Consider the following 9546-nt stretch of genomic DNA (forward strand, 5'->3'; position numbering starts at 1 on the left):
TGAAGTTGACCACGTAATGCACTATGGATCTTCAGCATTAGTACTCAGGATGTCAGCGTGACCAAGTACATCGTTTGCAAAATCAACGAATTGAATTGCACCCAGTTCCCTGTAAAATCCCAAAGAAACATCAAACCCAAAATCGAATCCTGCAAATTCCCCCTCAGCTATAACTTCATCCGCATTAGGTTTCAGCCATATCCATTCGCAAGGTGTCACTGCTTTGATCCCCTCAATACAAAAACCTAACCGGCCTCTGATAGAGTTGGAATCCACACTTGTTAGCCTTGAACTATCAGTTCTCATAAAGATTCCCCGGGTCTTCCGTGAACAGCGTTTTGAAACTAATGTTGACTTTAGATACCTGTATATTTCCGTGCAAAACCCTTCACGCTGGCTGGAGAATTAATTAAAATCCTTAAATATATGTTTGTGCAAAACATTCCACGCAGAACCTTTGGTATCACCAGAAAATCACAAACTTTACCACCTGTGATTGTGTTTAGAAATATACCGAAGAAATCCCAAAACATATGAAAATTTTTATCCCCCCATTTCTTTGGTGAAATCTCTAAACCTTAACAAATTCCCTCCTCTGAGCGGAAATCAACTTCAAATGTTCTCGGTTTTCGAAAAATCACGAAAGCGACTTTCTTCTTTGCTTATTCTAGTTGATAAAGAAAGTCCCCCAGCCCCGTAGGATCTGACTTGTATTCTCCCAAAGTTCTGCTAACACCTAATCCGAAAACTTCCATCATAGGCATAAATCTTCGACTTTGTGAACTCGTTAGGACCGGTCTTGGCTCTCCAGTTTCCTTCAATCGTTACCAAACGCGAGAATATGGCAATAAACAAAATGCTTTAGAGCATTTACGAACACCGATAACAAAATAAATTTTCACGTGCGGAAATAAATATACCGTTTTTGGCCCATAATAGTCAAGTCACCAAATTTGACGTTTGCGTCGGTAACCGTGACTACCTCACATTTTTTTAAACATATGTTTTCATCATCTCAAACTGATCTGACATGTCCCTAAACTCGTACGTATTTGACGTTGAAGCTCGACTCAAATAACCTTCGCAAACACCCGGTCCGATATGAGAATTAATCCATCTATATGTTAAAACATATAATACGCCCACTTTGTAAAAGAATTGATGGCATCAACATTCTTTGGATTAATTTTAAAATCTAACTTATTGGGCTTCCATCTTACTAGTCTCTAGCACAAGCCCACACAAATTAATTTAAAAACTTAAACTAATTGTGGGCTCAACATAAAGTAAAGGCCCTGAACATTATTGTTGGACTTTCCATTCAACTTTTGTTTAACCTACTGTTAAATATATTAGAAAGTAAAAGCCCTAGTTGCAAACATCAGCCATCACCCACTTCCAAGTCTTTGACTTCTGGATTGTAGCCTCTGTATTGATACACCCACCATCTCATCTAACCCCGCCTGTTCAATCCCAATCAAATTAGGGTGAAAAAGAATCTCCGGGCACCTGAATCTCTCCACGCCGATTAGTATATGAAAATCTTCCTTCGTTAATGGGCGAAAGCGTGGTGGTTGTGGACGGTGTTTACTGCGGTGGTGGCCGGAGCACGAAGGTGAATCGGAGATCAAAGTCCACAAAGAATGGATTATTCTTCGTGAAGTATCACCAGTAAACAACCCATAGCCGAAGGATGTTCTTTGCAGGACCATCAGCAGCAAACAACTCAAAGTAACGAAGAATGTTCTTCGTCAATCAACATCACGAAGAGTAAGAGTTCTTCTTTGTTGAAGTCTTCCGTGAGTGCAAAGAATCATGTTCTTTGAGGAGCGTTCTTTGCATTGACTAGGTATGTTTCGCTGTTCACTTTTGGTCCAGATCTGAAGAAACCCTAGTTTCTCTAAACAGTCGCCACCCACCTCAAGAACATGACGAAGAAAAACATCTGGAGATTTGACGAAATACGCCTCAAAATTGAAAATGGATGATGAAAACTTGATGTATTTGGTGTGAAACATAATATCTAACCCTCTTGTATGGTCTATTTCATCTCAGATCCATATTTTTGGGTCCAGATCTGGGTTTTTCTTGTTTACACCACTTTTACATCTTGAACAAAAACCCCCAAGAATCACTAGTCAAGAGCTCATGTGACTAAGAAAATGGTTACATTCACTAAGTCGGGTACCATGGCTCTGATACCAATTGTAGGTTCGTGATTCGGACCGAAACCCATGATTAGTGTGTAATTAAGTTCAAAGACGGAAGATTAGAGACGGATAAACAACTTTCTTATATAAAATTGGGTAGCATAACGTTACAAATCGGCAGAATTATAAGCTATCCAAAATATACCAAATGAGCATACATCCGGGAGAGACCAAGTGGTGATCTCCCTCCCCCCCCCCCCTAGTCTAAAACCTTAAAAACTTGCGAATGAACTAGGGGTGGTATTTATAGCCACACCACCTTCACATGAAAATCCACCATCGTGTGTAAGGTCACTTGTAAACGCACATGGTCAAAGGAATAACCCTTTCGTTTGACCACTTCAAACGAGTGGGTCTATACACGTTCGTTTGACCGTTTCACTAACTATTAGTCTATTACATAATCAGCATAAAAAGTAATCTAATCCATTTGAACAGCATCGGACACAAAAACTACACCAACACCTATAGCAATATAACTCATGACCACTTACCGCAAATTTTAAACTAATATTTTCTTATTAGTTATTCGGATTTTTTTTTAACTTGCAACGATTATGACTGATATATTTAAATTATGTGTTTGTTATTATTTAATTGAGATCTATAAGCCATCATATAGACCACACTGATGCTACGAATATAAAACCTAAAAAAAGTACTATACAATATATCACAAGATAATTGATAAACGTACAGAAAACAACTACTGCGTTGTAAATTGTCCTCGCCGCATCGCACGGGTTTTCTACTAGTGTGTATGTGTGTGCGTGTGTATATATCGAAAACCCATGTGAGTTGAGAAAACTCAAATAAACCCTATGTAACATTTTTATTTTTTTCTAAAAAAAAGGGAATGTAATATAAATGTACATGAAATTTTTTTTTAAATGAAAAACAAAACGCCTACTAGTTTTTTTTTAATGTTGAGAATTTGTATGTTACATTTTTTGACATATATATTATGTAACCTAAAATTTGTAACATTTAAAAAAAAACAACTCCGTGGTTTTGGTATTTCTTTTTTTTAAAATGTTCAAATATACATATATATATATATATATGTTATATATATATTACATATTTTTTAGAAAGGTTTCTTGAGTTTAAACAACTCAGGTAGGTTTTCTCTATAGCCTTCCCATATATATACATATATATATATATATATATATATATATATATATATATATATACTAGCCATTTACCCGCGCGATGCAGCGGGAGTGACGATTTATAATAGAATACTCATTTACCATTAGTTTATCAGTCGGCTCGTGATATATTGTATAGTACTTAAGTTAGTTTTCTTTATCATGATATATGTTGGCACTCGTTTTTCTGTTAGTTTATCGATTCTTTGCTGATATACTTTTATTAATTTTTATTTAAGTTAGTTTTCTTATTAGACATTTTGATATACTTGGCCTTGTTGGTTGGTTTTTCTAGCCTAATCGTTGAATTATCTTATTTTAGTTATTTATTAAATATTTATTTTGTTTGATACCACACTTTCTTCTCCTCATATCCACCATTTTATAGTTCTTTATGCAACTCATTAACGTATGCAAAACTAACCTAAGAATTGATCGATCAGAATTCAAATAATCAAGAGTAGGGCTCACAGACCTTGAACAAAAAACAAAACACAATAAAACTCCAAACGCAAAGGATATATAATATGCTAACTATCTCTTTATCAAAACTAAATACATAGAGAAATCATTTAACTTCCATCTCTGTTATCCAAATGAGCACATTATTTTTCAACTTGCTCACAAGTGTGAGATGTCATATGAGCACACAGTTGAAATAAACTAAATTAATGAATGTAGAAGCTAACATTTCTAGAAGCAGGCTTTACCAAAGCAAGTGGATGGGTCGGGACTGTACCATTTATATAGCCTCCTCTAACACGAAGAGTTTTTATTGGCACTCCAAGTTTGCTGTCACATATAACAAAGAAACTTAAAACTAAAATTCAGAGATTTAAAGTAACTCACCATGAGGAAAATGGAATATAACAAAAATAAATAAAACTAAAAGAATGCAGCAGCCATGGTGCACACTCATCCATCTAACACTGTTGTGGCAAATCACTTCCTACAAAAATCAATGGACGGTTAAGATTGATGGAAGAGCATATGGTGGTGAATATCATTAATTACGAACATCATGAACAAAGACTATACCAAAAAACACACTATTTGCAAGAAAAAGCCAACACCTAAGTATATATTTTTAATTAATGGTTTTATTTTTTAATAAATTAATTAAAAAAAAGCTTTTGGCTGAATAAGATCCAACTATTTTGACCTATTACACAGCCCATCATACTATCTCAACCTAGACTAACGTCTAACGCTCATTTGAATAACCAATCGAGCTCAATGCCATACGTAAAACATTTTAGGCCAAAACAATATCGAGGCAAATGCCATACGCGTAAAACATTACAGACCAAAACAATATCGAGGCAAAAACCTTGGAAGCGACATATAAGCAAAAATTATACACACTTACATCAAACACTTAGCTTTTAACACAACCAACACTTCGCGTTTAGTACTACGTAGGCTTGCTTCTAGTTGCTACACTAACCTGCCTAAATCGTATTAACCTCTACACAACAGTAGACGCAAAAACGGTTCGACCCAAAAACGGTTTTAAAGTACTTCATATTATCTCGGGCTTACGGTTGAATTGGTTTGTGGGCTAAAAAGATATGAGTTGCCTTACTTTGGCTTTAAATCACAGTGAATAATCGGGTCCGGTTTACATTCATGAAGATAATTCATTCCCCTGCAATACACAAAATCGATGAGTTGCGTAACGGGTCAAAACTGGTAAATTTTAGGGCGGTTTAAAAATGGGTTGGGTCGGTTGAATTCCCCGCATCGACACCTTTTTGGGAACCTTCTTAATTTCTTAAATATGAAGGTTAGGCTTTTTTTATTTAAACAATGCCATGAGTCGTCCGGTTTGTGAATCAGATAATATGGAAATAAGAAAAGATAATTTAAAGTTTGTATATAATAATCACCTTTCTATTCTCCTCATCTAGTCTTTGTTTCTCACGTTCTGTTCGGGCTACTTTCTTACTAACTTCTTTTCTCCATGAATCATGTTCCTTCCTTGGTTTCTCCACCCCAACATGTGCCCTTTCTCGTTCATCTAATAATGCTTTCACACGATCCTGTGCAAACACCTGCAGTTTTCTTCTATCTGAAGTACAGAAAGAACAATATTTCCATGTTATAAAATTGGAATTCACACAAATATAAAACATGTAACACTAACCATTAACCAACCTTCATGGAAAGCTTAATTTATGCTGTCTAGTTCTTCCATCGTCCTTTATAAAGGCATGGTTTTCTGATTACATTTGCTTTGCAAATCATCATGATTTTCATTCCTCATGTCGATCTCAGTTGCTAATTCGATCACTGGTCTGTTTTTGGTTTTTGCAACTTCTTGCTCAACTTCCGATACCGTCTTCTTCAGACCCATGTTCATACGAAGGTAGTCACCTATTGGCCCTTGTGATTCAAAGTCAGTTGCACGAGCTAGCCAGGTATAAATACTTGAACTTGGCGGATTTTCATAAGCACTCCACTCTTTCTTGCTGTGGTGATCAGCTTCAAAAGCTTTCTCAAACTCCATAGCATTTTTCAAACCATTGTTGAACCTCACCAACGCTTTTGCAGTTCTCTTTTCAGCATCCCATAACAGCTCAACATCTTCAGGCTTGTATTTTGAGAATCTCTTGAGCCAATATTCAGTGCCGTCTGATTTTTTGACTATGTTGACCACAATCCCAGTCCAAGGCCAGCAGAACAATTCGTTTTCTTCAGAGATTGGCGCTGCTAGTTTCAGTGGCTTTTCAGCCTCATCTGCCAGTTCATTCTCTAAGTACAATGTTAGAGCAAGATGGTTAGCCTTTTGCTCTAGACTTCTGTTGGAAGAGCCTTTGCTTACTCCTGAAGCATGTTGATGCAACTCTTTGTATTTGAAATTCTGTTTTTTTCTTGCCAGCATAAAAAGGACACCCAAGAATGGCATCCGGATATCTAACTTTGAGTGTTCCATTCCTCAGTTGCTTGTATGGCTTATCTTTGTACTCAGAAATCTCTGAATCACTAAACTCCGACTCTTCACCTGAACTCATATCCATCTACTCAGAAAACAAGCACACACCAATATCAAGATGCTAACTAAAAGCATGTTGAGACATTAAGAGGGTGTCAATAAGGTAAAACGAAAAGAATTCGAATATAAATATAAAGAATGATAAATATCAGATATTCTAATTCCTAAATTGGTGATGTTATATGTACACCAGCGTGCCTGTCACATCATACACATCATATAGTGAAAAAATGACCATAGGGCCACATGCCTTTGTTAGTGGTCAACCAGTCACTTTTGTGTCAGTCAACCACATCATATATACACCGTATAAATAATTTGTCAAACACCACCTCACACGTGCTCTCAACCCCTCGTACAACACATATAACAATTTTTCGCCTATCATATGACTCGCCAATGGTGTTTGGATAGTGTTTCAATGATGTTTCTATAGCCAAGCCCTTCCAAAACACAAGTACCCAACCTTAAGTGCCAAAAATACATAGACTGGCAGATCTCTAGAGTCTAGACTCTAAGCGGCCTCACATTTCCCTGAAAACTTCTGTTTATTATCATAAACACTAAATACTCAAATAATGTAAATTTTAATATATGAACAGACAGATGCTGTAAATAAGTCAGATGCAAATTTAATGTTACATTTTCTGTGAAACACGTATGACATATCAATTTCGCATTTCATTTACATAACATCCTCTGTTCCTACGCCAAAGTTTTGTTTCTCATCATTTCATTCTTCTCGAACCCTAAATGTGGATTATTATCGTCTAGGACACACAAAAAAAAATGGTTCTACTTAAAATATTTCTCCACGTCTTGAGTGACCCGGGTCAAAATAAGAGAACCACCAAGTAAAAGGAACAAGATTTTCAGTAGCTTGTAAGTCCTCTGCTGTCGGGCTAGCTTTGCTGCAGCCTCTTCTTCTTGTCGATAAAGCTATTATAAAATATAACAACACTCAAATATCAAATAAGGAACATAGACGCACCTTTGATAGTATGAGACAAAGAGAAAGAAGGTGAAATAAGAACTCATAACCCTAGATCTGGCGATGTGCATCAGAAAAACCCCTTCTCAATGAAAGCTTTGTCTGTAATATTATTGTCACACATTGCAGATGAAGAATCACTCGCAAAGTCATAGTATTTTAAGATGGCATCGTGTGTTGCATCTGAATTTAAAGCATGAGTCCACCAGTAATCAAACATTCCTTTGGCACTTGTTTCGTCATCAATCCATGCATTTCCAATCTGCACATTTTACGCCAGGAGTAATGTTTAAGTGTTCAGAGAAAAACATTATAAATTTGCAAAGAACATCACTTGTAAGACGTCGCCTGACTCTTTTATGCTTATAACAGATCATACTTATTTCTTGACCAAATGCCTAACACAGAGATAACTCGTCATCTTGACCAGAATCATCCAAAACTTTCGCAGATCTGAACAAATTCATCATATAAAACGTGATTTTAACACCTAAAATCAACCAAAAACAACAGATACAAAGTAAACTAAAGCTAGATTAAACGATTACCGGTATTAAAACAAGATCTGAACAGAAGACGATGAGGATTAACATAAGCAGCAACCGATCTCGGAGAAGATGGTTTATACCAGTTGCACCAACAAGAATCAAATCCTTTTGCATCATGTCAGAGACCCGTTCAAGCATTGCCTCGCAAACAGAATTTTAACCAGATCCAAATCAGACTCAAATAACAAACAAAAAACATTAGATGTGGTTTTATAACGGTACCTAGATGTCATCCACAGTGGATCTTGTGCCGATTAGAGAAAAACCCAGTGGATCTTCTGTCAGATTTGAGAGAAAATGAACGATTCAACACAAATAACAAACATATCAGACTCGAATAACAAACAAAAACTTTAGATGTGGTTTAAAACGGTACCTAGAGGTCAACCCCACTGGATCTTCTGTCGGATTGAGAGAAAATGAACGATTCAGGGTTATTGAAACCCTAGATCTGGAAATCGCCTGGGAGAGAGAAAGCATGGAGTTGGGGGCGGATGAGATCTGGTGAGATGTGAGTTGTGAGAGAGATGAGAGAGAAGGAAGGGGAAATGTGGATCCGTGTGAAAACAATATCACCCGTCAGATCACGATCCGTGTGAATAAGTGAAAGGAAATGGACGGTGATGATGGATCTGGGTAAATGCTAAAAGTTTTGGAGGGGCATAATTGGAAGTGTAAATTATTTTATGCTTTAGAGGGTTGTAAACCATGCTTTAGAGGTGTTTGAAGGAAATTTTTATGGACTTTAAGAAGTCCTTCCTATATGTATTATAAAGTAGTATAGATAGAGAGAGAGAGTAACGTACAATTATGGTTTATCGTACACTCATACGATATTGTGAAATCGCATGTTACAAAAAAAACATATTGGAACTCGCATGTTGGTATTTTTGATGAAATCGCATGTTGTTTTTGTGTAGCAATTTTGCATGTTGGTAAATACGATGAAATCGCATGTTGGTATTATTGTAATTAAATACTGAATGTTAATAACACGGACTCTACATTCTCTGCAATTCGATTTCCATTAACATCACCATATCATCGTACAATTTAGGGCACAATTTCCTGAAGAAATTTAACAAAATCACTCATCATTGGTTACTGATTGTTATTATATTCAGTAATCGATTACCATTGATCGACATGACCTAGAAATCAGAAATCGTGTCCGTTTATTAATCGCCGATCGTCTATCTCTGCCAAATCTCAACTAGTCGCCAATCACGCCATCTAACACTCGGTAAGGCTCTAATTATTACCAGTAGATATATATATATATATATATTATATATATATATATATATATATATATATAGTATACTTTAGGTATCTGTTTTAATGGGTAATTTTGATTTCTATGAATGATTTATATGAATGTGATTCAAGTCATTGATCTGTTAACTATGCTTGTTATTTTATTGCACTGACTTATATACAATGCCATAGCCGACCTAGTATCATTCATGTGCATAGTGATTTGTTTAGGATACGTGTAGATGATTTTGTGTAATTAGAATATGTTGGCGTTGTTGTTTTAGGTAATGCACACGTGCATAGTGAACTTGAGCAGTTTTGTGTAAGATGCGTGATTTTTTCTAATTAGGATATTATGGTGTTATTATTTCATGTGATGCACATGTGCATA

At 36.0% G+C, this 9546-nt stretch overlaps 1 long non-coding RNA gene and 1 pseudogene across 3 annotated transcripts; both read right to left on the reverse strand.

Annotated features, from left to right (window-relative positions):
• Positions 1-5554: 5554 nt before the first annotated feature.
• On the reverse strand, positions 5555-6447 carry LOC118479294 (annotated as a pseudogene).
• A 696-nt stretch (positions 6448-7143) lies between these two features.
• LOC110943532 lies at positions 7144-8426 on the reverse strand. 3 transcript variants are annotated; one of them, XR_004892810.1, is made up of 5 exons: positions 8275-8426; positions 7899-8176; positions 7730-7803; positions 7401-7612; positions 7144-7298 (listed from the first exon to the last, which is right to left on the reverse strand). It is a non-coding gene; the product is annotated as an uncharacterized LOC110943532 (long non-coding RNA). The 3 variants fall into 3 exon arrangements; XR_004892808.1 differs by having other exon boundaries at positions 7144-7612; XR_004892809.1 differs by having other exon boundaries at positions 7144-7612; positions 7685-7803.
• Between the last annotated feature and the right edge of the window lie 1120 nt (positions 8427-9546).

The sequence above is a fragment of the Helianthus annuus genome, chromosome 5, assembly GCF_002127325.2.
Source record: "Helianthus annuus cultivar XRQ/B chromosome 5, HanXRQr2.0-SUNRISE, whole genome shotgun sequence".
In the NCBI taxonomy this organism is placed as follows: domain Eukaryota; kingdom Viridiplantae; phylum Streptophyta; class Magnoliopsida; order Asterales; family Asteraceae; genus Helianthus; species Helianthus annuus.